The 13106-nt window shown below is 43.1% G+C and overlaps 1 protein-coding gene across 3 annotated transcripts in view; it reads left to right on the forward strand.

Moving 5' to 3' along the window:
- The window catches only part of RHOXF2 (Rhox homeobox family member 2), a 159291-nt gene that overhangs the window by 689 nt on the left and 145496 nt on the right, over window positions 1-13106 (forward strand). The window contains exon 1 of one of the 3 annotated variants that reach the window (XM_077989525.1): window positions 11-89. The exons of the other annotated variants lie outside the window; for them this stretch is intronic. The gene's annotated coding sequence lies outside the window, so the exon portion shown is untranslated. Of the gene's footprint in view, window positions 1-10; window positions 90-13106 lie in introns of those variants that run through there. 3 annotated transcript variants of the gene reach the window in all.

The following is a 13106-nucleotide window of genomic DNA, read 5'->3' on the forward strand; positions in this document are numbered from 1 at the left end:
ACATCTTTCCAGTTCCGAGTGAGGTTCCTCAAGTCTAAGCAAGAGACCAAGTCCTTTCTCAGCCTTGAATTTGAAACACTTGAAGGGAAGTATATATTTCACTGAATATATATTTCAAACACAATATACCGTATACATTTCACTGAGTGGCCGTATGAACAACACAGTTAATTCTGCTTGTGTTTCATGTGCTTTCTGTATGCATTCGTATGTAAATGTGTGTGTGTGTGTATGTCATGTATGAAAGTATGAATGTATATTTTCTTCTTCTTTCCAATCCCAAGCAAATAAGGAGGGTTTTTTGCGACTGGGGATGAGCTATGATGTCTAAGCCCCATATTGCCGTGTTAGCTTAGAGGGCGCAAATTTTGTTAATGGCTCGCGCCTGATAAACTCCAATTAAGTTTCCCGCCTAGAGAAAAACTGTATACTTATCCCCTAGCCACCCGTCTTCACCAACGTGCCCCAGCAAAAGGAGTTTTTTTTTTTTTTTTTTTTTTTTTTTCTTGAGACTGGAACTCACTCTGCTCACTCTGTCGCCCAGGATGGAGTACAGTGGCAAGATCTCGGCTCCCTGAAACCTCTGCCTCCCGGGCTCAAGCGATCCTCCCACCTCCGCCTCCTGAGTCGCTGGGACTACAGGCGCCTACGACACCAAGTCTGGCTAATTTTTTTTTTTTTTTTTTTTTTGAGGGGGATTGGGGAGAGACAGGGTTTCATCTTGTTGCCCAGGCTGGTCTCGAACTCTTGGGCTCAAGTGATCCGCCAGCCTCGGCCTCCCAAAGTGCTGGGATTATAGGCGTGAGCCACCGCGTCTGGCCTGTATTTTTTTTTCTCCAAAAAGTGTCATTTTGTTTTTTATTTTTATTTTTTATTTTTGAGACGGGCTCACTCTGTCACCCAGGCTGGAGTGCAGTGGCATATCTCGGCTCACTGCAACCTGTGCCTCCCAGGTTCAAGTGATTCTCCTGTCTCAGTCTCCTGAGTACCTGGGATTACAGACATGTGCCATCATGTGCAGCTAACTTTTTATTATTTTTAAAAGTGTACAAATCTATAGGATACATGTGAAATTTTGTTACATGTATATAATGTGTAGTGATGATGTCAGGGTATTTAAGGTGTCCATTATCTGAGCACAATACATTTTTGTTATGTGTACTCTTGGCCTGGTGTGGTGGCTCACGTCTGTAATCCCAGCACTTTGGGAGGCAGAGGCGGGTGGATCACTTGAGGTCAGGAGTTCGAGACCAGCCTGGCCAACATGGTGAAACCCCGTCTCTACTAAAAATACAAAATTTAGCTGGGCCTGGTGGCACGTGCCTGTAATCCCAGCTACTAGGGTGGCTGAGGCACCAGAATCGCTTGAACCCAGGAGGCTGAGGTTGCAGTGAGTTGAGAGCTGAGACTGCACCACTGCACTCCAGTCTGGGCAACAGAGTGAGACTGTTTCAAAAAAAAAAAAAATGTACTCTCACTCTACCCTGCTATCAATATCAGACACTGAATTTGGGACTGGGCATGGTGACTTACGCCTGTAACTCCAGAACTTTGGGAGGCCGAGGTGGGCAGATCCCTTGAGCCCAGGAGTTGGAGACCAGCCTGGGAAATATAGGGATACCCTGTCTCTACAAAAAATTTAAAAATTTGCTGAGTGTGGTGGTGCATGTGAGCTACTCAGGAGACTGAGGTGGGAGGAACACTTACTTGAGCCTGGAAAATCGAGGTTGCAGAGAGCTGTGATTGATCCACTGCACTCCATGGGCGATAGAGCGAGACACGGTCTTAAAACAACAACAAAAACCATTGAATTTATTTCTTCTATCTTACTGTATGTTTGTACCCTTTAACCAATTTCTCTTCATCCTTCTGCTTCCTCCCACATACCCTACCCAGCCTCTGTTATCTATCCAGCAAAAGGAATTTGTAATCCCTTCTTTGTCCAGCTCCTTAAACTAGTCTCATTGTATGCCAGCCCAGCAATGTAGAGTTAAGGATCAATATTTCTATTCTTTTTCTTTTCTTTTCTTTTTTTTAGATGGAGTCTCGATCTGTAACCAGGCCGGAGTGCAGTGGCGCGACCTTGGCTCACTGCAACCTCTGCCTCTTGGGTTCAAGCTATTCTCCTGCCTGAGCCTCCTAAGTAGCTGGGATTACAGGCACGTGCCACCATGCCCAGCTAATTTTTGTAGTTTTAGTAGAGACAGGGTTTCACCATGTTGGCTAGGGTGGTCTTGATCTCTTGACCTTGTGATCTGCCTGCCTTAGCCTCTCAAAGTGCTGGGATTACAGGCGTGAGCCACCATGCCCAGCATTTCTATTCATTTTATACTGTTTTTCTTTTCTTTTTTCTTTTGTGAAACAGGGTCTAGCTCCCTCACCCAGACTGGAGTGCAGTGGTGCGATCTCGGCTCACTGCAACCTCCGCCTCCCTAGTTCCAGGGATCCTCCCACCTCAGCCTCCTGAGTAACTGGCATGTGCCATTAGCTTGGCTAATATTTTTTTTTTTTTTTTTTGAGGCGGAGTCTCGCTCTGTCGCCCAGGCTGGAGTGCAGTGGCGCGATCTCGGCTCACTGCAAGCTCCGCCTCCCGGGTTCCCGCCATTCTCCTGCCTCAGCCTCCCGAGTAGCTGGGACTACAGGCGCCGCCACCACGCCCGGCTAATTTTTTTGTATTTTTAGTGGAGACGGGGTTTCATTGTGTTAGCCAGGATGGTCTCGATCTCCTGACCTCGTGATCCGCCCGTCTCGGCCTCCCAAAGCTTGGCTAATATTTAAATTTTTTTGTAGACATGAGGTTTCGCCATGTTGCCCAAGCTGGTCTTGAACTCATGGACTCAAGTGATCCTTCCACCTTGGCATCTCAATGTGCTGTCATTACAGGCTTGAGCCACTGCACCTAGGCCTCTACTGTTTTTAAATCAAAGGGCATTCCAACATTAATTCTACTGATTTGGTTTTTTTTTTTTTTTTTGAGACAGAGTCTTGCTCTATTGCCCAGGCTGGAGTGCAGTGGCAGGATCTTGGCTCACTGCAACCTCTGCCTCCTGGGTTCAAGCAATCCTCGTGCCTCAGTCTTCCAAGTAGCTGGGATTACAGGTGCCCACCACCACACCCAGGTAATTTTTGTATTTTTGGTAGAGTCTGGGTTTCATCCTGTAAGCCAGGCTGGTCTCAAACTCCTGACCTCAAGTGATCTGCCAACCTCTGCCTCCTAAAGTGCTGGGATCACAGGCATGAGCCTCCATGCACAGCCCTCAATTTGGATTTTTGAAGGTACATAAGTTTGCTGAAGAAATTCCAAGTCTAGTCTGCCAGTAGCATGATGGCCTCTGGAATTTTCCTAAGTAGTAATTTATCAGATCATGAAAATTAATGCAAATTGATGATCAGAAATCTCCTTTTTTTGGAATTTAAGGGGAAGACGTATGAAATAATGTTAAATGGAAAGAGTGGACCACAGTATTGGATATCTTCTATGTATAACTAATTTGTCATGGGACCAGGTCCAAAAACTTAATTGAATAAGAGAAATTCTGTGATTTGGGATGGAGATTGGGGAGAATTTCTAATAAGAAAGTTTTCAGTGGAAAACCTACTGCCTAACTTTTGTGACAACGGGCTGTACACCTTCACCTCAGTTGCCTATAAAACCAACTCTGCAACAGTGATTAATTTACCTGCCCCATGACTGGTGGACATGTACTTTAGTTGGGAAGAGAAAACCCCTACCCCAGCACCTCTGAACAGCATGGTGCTCTTCTTGCCAGGTATCCTGGGAGCAGCCTGTGTTTCATGAGTTGGCAGTGAGGGGGAGCTAGAGCACACAGGCAGGTGCAGACAGCCAGTGGGGTCAGGCTTGCAGAATTTGGGTCCTGCCATTGCACTCCAGCCTGGGCAACCTCCGCCTCCCAGGTTCAAGTGATTCTCCTGCCTCAGCCTCCCAAGTAGCTGGGACTACAGGCATGCGCCACCATGCTTGGCTAATTTTTGTATTTTTAGTAGAGATGGGGTTTCACTATGTTGGCCAGGCTGGTTTTGAACTCCTGACCTCATGATCTGCCTGCCTCAGCCTCCCAAAGTCCTGGGATTACAGGCATGAGCCACCGCTCCTGGCCTATTCTTCTTTTAAATTTTTTTTTTTTTTGCTTTTGAGATGGGGTCTCACTCTGTCACCTTGGCTAAAGTGCAGTGGCACAATCTTGGCTCACTGCAACCTCCGCCTCCCGGGTTCAAGTGATCTTCCCACCTCAGCCTCCCAAGTAGCGGGGACAACAGGCACATGCCACTATGCCTGGCTAAGTTTTGATATTTTTGGTAGAGACAAGGTTTCGCCAGGTTGCCCAGGGGGTCTGGAACCCCTGAGCTCAAGTGATCCACCCACCTCGGCCTCCCAAAGTGCTGGGATCACAGGTGTGAGCCACCACACCCGACCTGATCCATTCTTTACAGGAATTAAACCATTTGTGTGTTACGGGATATGGAGGTATTCAGCTTCCATTCACTATTCCTCTTCAAATTCTGAGACTCTGGAACTGTCTGGGCAGGTGCATCGCTGACACCCAGAGGACTGAGGCAGATATCTGGGTTGTGGAAATGGAATTTAAGGAGTGGGTGTTAGGGGGACTCTTGTAGTTTGTGTCCATTTGAATTTGAGGATGCTTTCCAATTATGCCAACAATTGTTTTAGAGACTGTGAGATTAAAACAAAGTTTTTAAACACTAACCCCTTTTGAAAGAATTTACAGGATCAAAACCCGAACCACACAATTTCTAAAAAGAATTTTCTTTTAGAATACTTCTTAGTCAATACAGACCTGTGATCCCTGATAACTTTACTGGGGTGCTGGCTTTGCCAGTTCCTCTAACACCTCACTTATCAGCATTTCTTCTCTGATAATAAATTGCTGCTACTTCTACAGGAAGAAATTTGATGATATTAGGCCTCTAAATATGGAAAATTTCACACTCTTGGGTCAGCCTATTTGAATCTCACATTGGAAAGACTGTCATAAATGGAGAATTGTTTCTAATTTGACTCCACTAGGAGGAGCTGTGTCTACCAACAGGTAGAAATATGGCTGGAACTTACAGGTGTGTTCTGAGGACCAAAAGCACAGGTTAAATAAGTGATGTGACCATTCTAGGATATATTCAAGCTAAAGATCATGTGTGCTCATGTGCACACAAAAGATAGAGGAAACACTGAATGAAGCAGAGCTCAGTGCTAGACATGGATGGAGAATTTGAGTGCTCTACTGCCCACTGGGTCCCTAGGGGACTAGGATGTTAGCCAGGGGGCAAGGCCACCCCAAAACTTGGCCAAACAACTGATATCCTAAAGTGCAGCCAATAATGACAAACTAGACACAATATTTGTGTCACAGATTCCAAATACAATTGAACAGCTTCCAGTTTGCATCTATGTGAGAAGGGGCAAAAAAGGGAAAGAGGGTTGATTAAGAGAGAAGTAAGATATAACCCTCTGTTCCTGTGTTGCTTAACTCCAATTAACTGACATTCCTTATTTGCAGTATCTAGAGTACAAAACTTTGGTGCTGATAGTGAAAAATCAACGTGCCGCACATTCGCTATTCTTGTAAGGGCAAATGTTAAATATGGGACTGTGGCATTTGATTCCCTCATGCTCCCTGCTTCTTTTCCTCCTCCTTCTCTTCTGTCCCTTCCCCCTCTCTTCCTCTAGCTTTAAAAATGAAAGAACAGGACTTCCTTAGAATGCAGTTTTGCAAAATTTAACTAAACACTACATGAAGTACTCTTATCTATTATCGGATGAGCCATGCCAATAAACTGAAAACCTGAAAATAGGCACACTATGAAAACATTGGATTCAGTGAGCAGAGGTGCTAGCCATAGTCATGTTTTGATCTTGCCCGTTTTTTTTTTTTTAATTAATAGAGTTTATTTTTAAGAGCAGTTTTAGGTTTACAGAAAAATTGAGCAGAAAGTACAGAGTTCCCATATACTCTCCCTTCCCTGCCCCACTCCACCTCCAGTTTCCTCTATTATGAACATTTTGTTTTGGTGTGGCACATTTTTTTTTTTTTTTTTTTTTTGGCGGAGTTTTGCTCTTGTCGCCCAGGCTGGAGTGCAATGGCGCGATCTTGGCTCACTGTAACCTCTGCCTCCTGGGTTCAAGTGATTGTCCTGCCTCAGCCTCCCAAGTAGCTGGGACCACAGGCATGTGGCACCACGTCCAGCTAATTTTTGTACTATTAATAGGGACGGGGTTTTACCATGTTAGCCAGGCTGGTCTCGAACTCCTGACCTCAGGCCTCCCAAAGTGCTGGGATTATACCTGCCTTGGCCTCCCAAAGTGCTGGGATTACAGGCGTGAGCCACCATGCCTGGTGGTGTGGCACATTTGTTAATTGATGAACCAATTTCAATATATGATAATTAACTAAAGTCTGTAGTTTACATTAGGGTTCATTCTTTGTCTACTTTCTATGGATTTTGCCAGATGCATAATGTCATGTACCTACCATTACAGTATCATACAGAGCAGTTTCACTACCTTTAAAATCTCTCTGTGCTCTACCTATTCATCCTTCCTTCCCTACCCTCTCCCTTCTTCCCTGCCAAGCTTCTGGAAACTGCTTATCTTTTTACTGTCTCTACAGTTGTACTTTTTCTAGAATGCCATAGTATTAGGGTTCTCTAGAGGGACAGAACTAATTATATATATATATTAACAGTAGAACTAATGGTAGGTATACATATATATGGTTTATACACACACACACACACACAGGTATATGGTTTATTAAGGAGTACTGACTCACATGATCACAAGGTGAGGTCCCACAGTAGGCTGTCTGTAAGCTGACAAGCAAGGAACCTACTCCAAGTCCCAAAGCTGAAGAACTTGGAGTCTGATGTTAAAGGGTAGGAAGGATCCAGCGTGGGAGAAAGATGTAAGCCAGAGGACTAAACCAGTCTAGTCTGTTCTTCTGCCTGCTGTTATTCTGGCCCCCCTGGCAGCTGATTAGATGGAGCCCACCCTGATTGAGGGTGGGTCTGCCTCTCTCAGTCCACTGACTCAAATGTTAATATCCTTTGGCGACACCCTCATGGACACTCCTAGGAACAATACTTAGGAACATTCTTTAGTGTGATCAATTTGACACTCAGTATTAACCATCACAGCCATATATTTGCAATCAGACTGGCTTCTTCCACTTAGCAATGTGCATTTCACATTCCTTCATGTCTTTTTGTGACTTGACAGTTCATTTCTTTTTAGTGCTGAATAATATTCTATTGTATGGATACACCACAGTTTGTATATCTGTTCACCTATTACAGGACATCATGATTGTTTCCAAGTTGTGGCAATTATGAATAAATCTGCTATAAACATTCATGTGCAGGTTTTTGTGCAGATTATGTTTTAACCTTACTTGGGTACATACCTAGAGGTGTGATTACTGGATCATATGTTAAGACTATCTTTAGCCTTGTAAGAAACTACCAAACTGTCTTTGAATGTGGCTGAACCATTTGGCATTCCCACCAGCAATGAATGAAAATTCCTGTTGGTCTACATTCTTGTCAGCATTTTGTGCTGTCAGTGTTGTGGATTTTGGCCATTCTAATAGCTGTGTAGTGGTATCTCATTTTAATTTTCAATTTGCAAAGTACATAGGATGTTGAACATCTTTTCATGTGCTTGTTTGCCATGTGTATGCCTTCTTTTGGGTCACATCTTTTTAATTGGGTTATTTTCTTATTGTTGAGTTGAAGAGTTCCTTGTGTATTGTGGATACAAGCCTTTTATATGTGTTTTGAAAATATTTCCTTTCAGTCAGTGGCTTGTATTTTCATTCTCTCTTTTTTTTTTTTTTTTTTAAAGACGGAGTCTTGCTCTGTCGCCCAGGCTGGAGTGCAGTGGCACCATCTTGGCTCACTGCAACCTCTGCCTCCCGGGTTCAAGCGATTCTCCTACCTCAGCCTCCTGAGTAACAGGGACTTCAGGTGCCTGCCACCAGGCCTGGGCTAATTTTTGTATTTTTAGCAGAGACAGGGTTTCATCATATTAGCCAGGCTGGTCTCAAACTCCTGACTTTGTGATCCGCCTGCCCCGGCCACCCAAAGTGCTGGGATTGCAGGCATGAGCCACTGCGCCCAGCCCCATTCTCTTAATGATGTTTTTTGTAGGGCAGAAGTTTTTAATCCTAATGAAGTCCAAGTTATCAATTTTTTTTTCATGGACTATTGTGTTTGCTTTTTACCTAAAAACTTATTGACAAACCCCAAGTCACCCAGATATTTTCGTATGTTACCTTCTTGAAGTTTTATATCTTTACATTAATTTTTTGTTTGTTTGAGACGAAGTCTCGCTCTGTTGCCAAGGCTGGAGTGCAGTGGCGAGATCAGGGCTCACTGCACCTGGGCTCAAGCAGTCCTCCACCTCAGCCTCCTGTGTAGCTGGGACTACAGGCAGGCGCCACCATGTCTGGCTAATTTTTTTTTCTTTTGGTAGGGACGGGATTTCGCCATGTTACCTAGGCTGGTCTCAAACTCCTGAATTCATGAGATCCGGCTGCCTCAGCCTCTGAAATTGCTGGGAATGTAGGTGTGAGACACCGCACCTGGCCTAGTTTTACATTTTATATTTAAATCTGTGATCCATTTTGAGTTAATTTTTGTGAAAGGTGTAGGATTCATTTTTTTTGCATGTAGTATCCAGTGTTTCCAGCACCATTTGTTGAGAAGACTATCCTTTCTCCATTAGATTGCCTTTGTTCCTTTATGAAAGATCAGTTAACTATATTTGTGTGGGCCTATTTCTGAGCTGTCTGTTATGTCTCATCAATCTGTTCTTTCACCAATATCCCACTGTCTAGAGTACTGTAGCCTTATAATAGTAATATCTTGATGTTGGGAAATGTCAGCCCTCTCACTTTATTCTTATTCTTGAGAATTAATTTGGCCATTTCTGGGTCATTTAATTTTTTATATAAACTTTAAAATCATTTAGTTGATTTCCACAAAACGATTTGCAGGGATTTTGATTGGAATTGCATCCAATCTATAGGTCAAGCTGGGAAGAAGTGACATCTAAACAATACTGAGTCTTCCTATTCGTGAACACAGAATCTCTCTTCATGTATTTATTTTTATTAAATTTTTTACCTTGCAGCTCAAAGGATCTCCATTTATTTAGATCTTTGATTTATTTCATCAGAGTTTCATAGTTTTCTACATACAGATATTGAGATATGACACGTATTTTGTTATGTTATACCTAAGTGTTTAATTTTTTGATGCTAATATAAATGGTATTGTTTTTAATTTCAAATTCTAATTGCTCATTGCTGACATATAGGAAAGTGATTGACTTTTGTATATTAACCTTGTGTCCTACAATCTTGCTATAATTGCCCATTAGTTTCAGGAGTGTTTTTTTTATTGTTGTTAATTCCTTGGGATTTTCTACACAGATAATGATGTCATCTGTGATTAAGGACAATTTTATTTTTTTCTTCTCAGTTCATATACTGTTTATTTTCTTATTGCATTAGGCAGGACTTCCAGTACAATTGTGAACTGGAGTGGTGAGAGGTGATGCCTTTGCCTTGTTCCTGATCTTAAGGGGAGAGCATCTGGTTTCTCACCATTAAGTGTGATGTAGGTATTTTTAGATGTCCTTATCATGGTGAGGAACTTACTCTCTCTTCCTAGTTTTCTGAGAGTTCTTAACATGAATGGGTGTTGGATTTTGTCAAATGCTTTTTTCTGCACCTGTTGATATGATGTTATTTTTCTTCTTTAGCTTGTTAATGTGATGGGTTACGTTATTTGGTTTTCAAATGTTGAACCACCTTTGCATGCATGGAATAAATTCCACTTAGTTGTGGTATATAATTTTTTGGTATACATTGCTGAATTTGATCTGCTAACATTTTGTTGAAGATTTTACATCTATATTCATGAGAGATGTTCATTTGTGGTTTTCCTTGCTTGTAATGCATTTGTCTGATTTTGGTATTTGGGTAGTGCTGACCTCATAGGATGAGTTAGGACGTATTTCCTATGCTTCTATTTTTTAGAACAGATTGTAGAGAAATTAGTGTGTCCAGAATTGGTGGGTTCTTGGTCTCACTGACTTCAAGAATGAAGCCGTGGACCCACGCGGTGAGTGTTATAGTTCTTAAAGATGGTGTGTCTGGAGTTTGTTCCTTCAGATGTTCATGGTCTTGCTGACTTCAGGAGTGAAGCTACAGACCTTTGCAGTGAGTGTTATAGCTCATAAAGGTGGTGCAGACCCAAAGAGTGAGCAGCAGCAAGAGTTATTGCAAAGAGTGAAAGAACAAACCTTCCACAGCGTGGAAAGGGACCCGAGCCAGTTGAGGCTGCCGGCTCAGGTGGCTGCTTTTATTCCCTTATCTGCCCCCTCCACATCCTGCTGATTGGTTCATTTTACAGAGAGCTGATTGGTCCATTTTACAGAGAGCTGATTGGTCTGTTTTACAGAGAGCTGATTGGCCCGTTTTGACAGAGTGCTGATTGGTGCATTTACAAACCTTTAGCTAGACACAGAGTGCTGATTGGTGCGTTTACAAACCTTTAGCTAGACAGAGTGCTGATTGGTACGTTTACAATCCTTTAGCTAGTCAGAAAAGTTCTCCAAGTCCCCACCTGATTAGCTAGACATGGAGCGCTGATTGGTGCATTTACAAACCTTTAGCTAGACACAGAGTGCTGATTGGTGCATTTACAATCCTTTAGCTAGACAGAAAAGTTCTGGAAGACCCCACCTGCCCCAGAAGCCCATCCGGCTTCACCTCTCACTGGCACTTGCTGCGGCACTTTGCGGCACCTAGCCTGGGCACTCCGGCAGCCCAGAGGGAGCCTGTCCCTCCATCAAGCCCAGCAGGTGCCGGCCGGCTGTGCCGAGTGCAGGCCCTCCGAGCCCACGCCCACCCGGAACCTGCGCCAGCCTGCGAGCACCTCTCTTCACACTTCCCCAGGAGCAGAGGGAGCCGGCTTCAGCCTTCCGCTCCAGAGAGGAGCTCTCATATCTCAAGGGCGGGTTGAAGGGCTCCTTAAGTGCGGCCAGAGTGGATGCCGAGGCTGAGGAGATGCCGAGAGTGAGCGAGGGCTGCTAGCATGTTGTCACCTCTCATCAGTATAATTTCTTCCTTAAATGTTTAGTAGAATTCCCCAGTGAAACTATCTGGGCCAGGTGCTTTCTATTCTGGAAGATTATTGATTATTGATTCAATTAAAAATACATATAGATGTTCAGATTGTCTGTTTCTCCTTGTGTAAGTTTTAGTAGATTGTATCTGTTGAAAACACTCAGAAAAGCTGAGTGTTGGAAGAGAAGCTGAAGCAGGGCTGCATGTCTGCTAGACTTGCTGGTTCCTTGCTTCTAGAACTCCCATTATCCCAAGTAGCCCTATGTTTTTCATTCACTTGATACACTGTTTCCTTTCAACCCCCACTTGTTTCTTTGAGCACTAATAAACAGCATGGGCTCCCAGAGCTCAGGGCCTTTGCAGCCTCCACACTTGCAACGCCCCCCCCCCCTCCCACTTTCTCTCAAATGGTCTTTTCCTCAATCCTTTGACTCCGCTGGACTTCATTTCCCCATGACCTGGTGTTGGGTCTGATCACCCCAACAATATCTTTCAAGGAATTGGTCCATTGCATCTAAGTTACTAAATTTGTGGCCATAAAGTTTTTCAAAATATTCCTTTCTCATCATTTTAATGTCCATGAGATAAATAGTAATGACCTCTCTTTCATTTCTGATATTAGAAATTTGTGTCTGGGCATGGTGGCTCATGTCTGTAATCCCAGCACTTTGGGAGGCTGAGGCAGAAGATCCCTTGAGCACAGGAGTACAATGTTACAGTAAGCCTATGATTGCACCACTGCACTCTAGCCTGGGTGACAGAGCAAGACTTTGTCTCCTGCCAAAAGAGGAAAAAATTTGTGTTTTGTCTCTTTTCTCCCTTGGTTACCGTGACGAGATATTTACAGATTTTGTGATCTTTTTAAAGAGCCAGCTTTTGGTTTTATTGCTTTTCTCTATTGTTTTTCTGTTTGAAATTTCCTTGATTTTTGCCTGATTTTTTATTCTATCTTTTCTTCTGCTTTCTTTTGATTCAATTTACTCTTCTTTCTCTAGTTTCTTAAGGTCAAAGTTTAGATTATGAATTTTAGTTCCTCTTTTCTGTTTTGACGGAGTCTCACTCTGTTTCCCAGGCTGGAGTGCAGTGGCACAATCTCAGCTTACTGCAACCTCTGCCTCCTGGGTTCAAGCGATTCTCCAGCCTCAGCCTCCTGAGTACCTGGGACTACAGGCGCATGCCACTATGCCCGGCTAATTTTTTGTATTTTTAGCAGAGACGGAGTTTCACCGTGTTAGCCAGGATGGTCTTGATCTCCTGACCTCGTGATCCACCTGCCTCAGCCTCCAAAGTGCTGGGATTACAGGCGTTCCCCCGGCCCTGTTTTTCTAATACATGCACTAAATGCTATGAATTTTCCTCTATGCATTTCTTTCATTGATTACCACACATTTTGACAAGTTGTATTTTCATTTTCATGTAATTCAAAATATTTTTCAAATTCCCCTGAAATGTCTTCTTTGATCCATGTGTTCTTTACAAGTGCGTCTTACGGCACAGAAGTGGTCTATCTTGTTGAATGTTCCATGTGAGTTTGAGAAGAATGTGTATTCTACTATTGTAGTTTAAAATGTTCTATAAATGTCAACTAGATCCAGTTTATTGATGGTGCTGTTAGTTCAACCATATCCTTACTACTGATTTTCTGCCTGCTGGATTTGTCAATTACTGATGTTGACGTGTTGATATCTCCAAGTATAATAGTGGGTTTAGCTCATTCTCCTTGCAGTTATGTCAGTTTTTGCCTCACATATTTGGATACTCTCTCATTAGACACATACACATTAAGGATTGTTCTGTTTTCTGGAGAATTAACTCCTTTATCCTTATGAAGGGCCCCTCTTTATCCCTGATAATTTTCCTTACTCTAAGGTTTGCTTTGTCTGAAATTAATATAGCTACTCTGACTTTTTCTTTTTTGATTTTTGAGACAGAGTCTTA

The sequence above is a fragment of the Macaca mulatta genome, chromosome X, assembly GCF_049350105.2.
Source record: "Macaca mulatta isolate MMU2019108-1 chromosome X, T2T-MMU8v2.0, whole genome shotgun sequence".
Lineage (NCBI taxonomy): Eukaryota > Metazoa > Chordata > Mammalia > Primates > Cercopithecidae > Macaca > Macaca mulatta.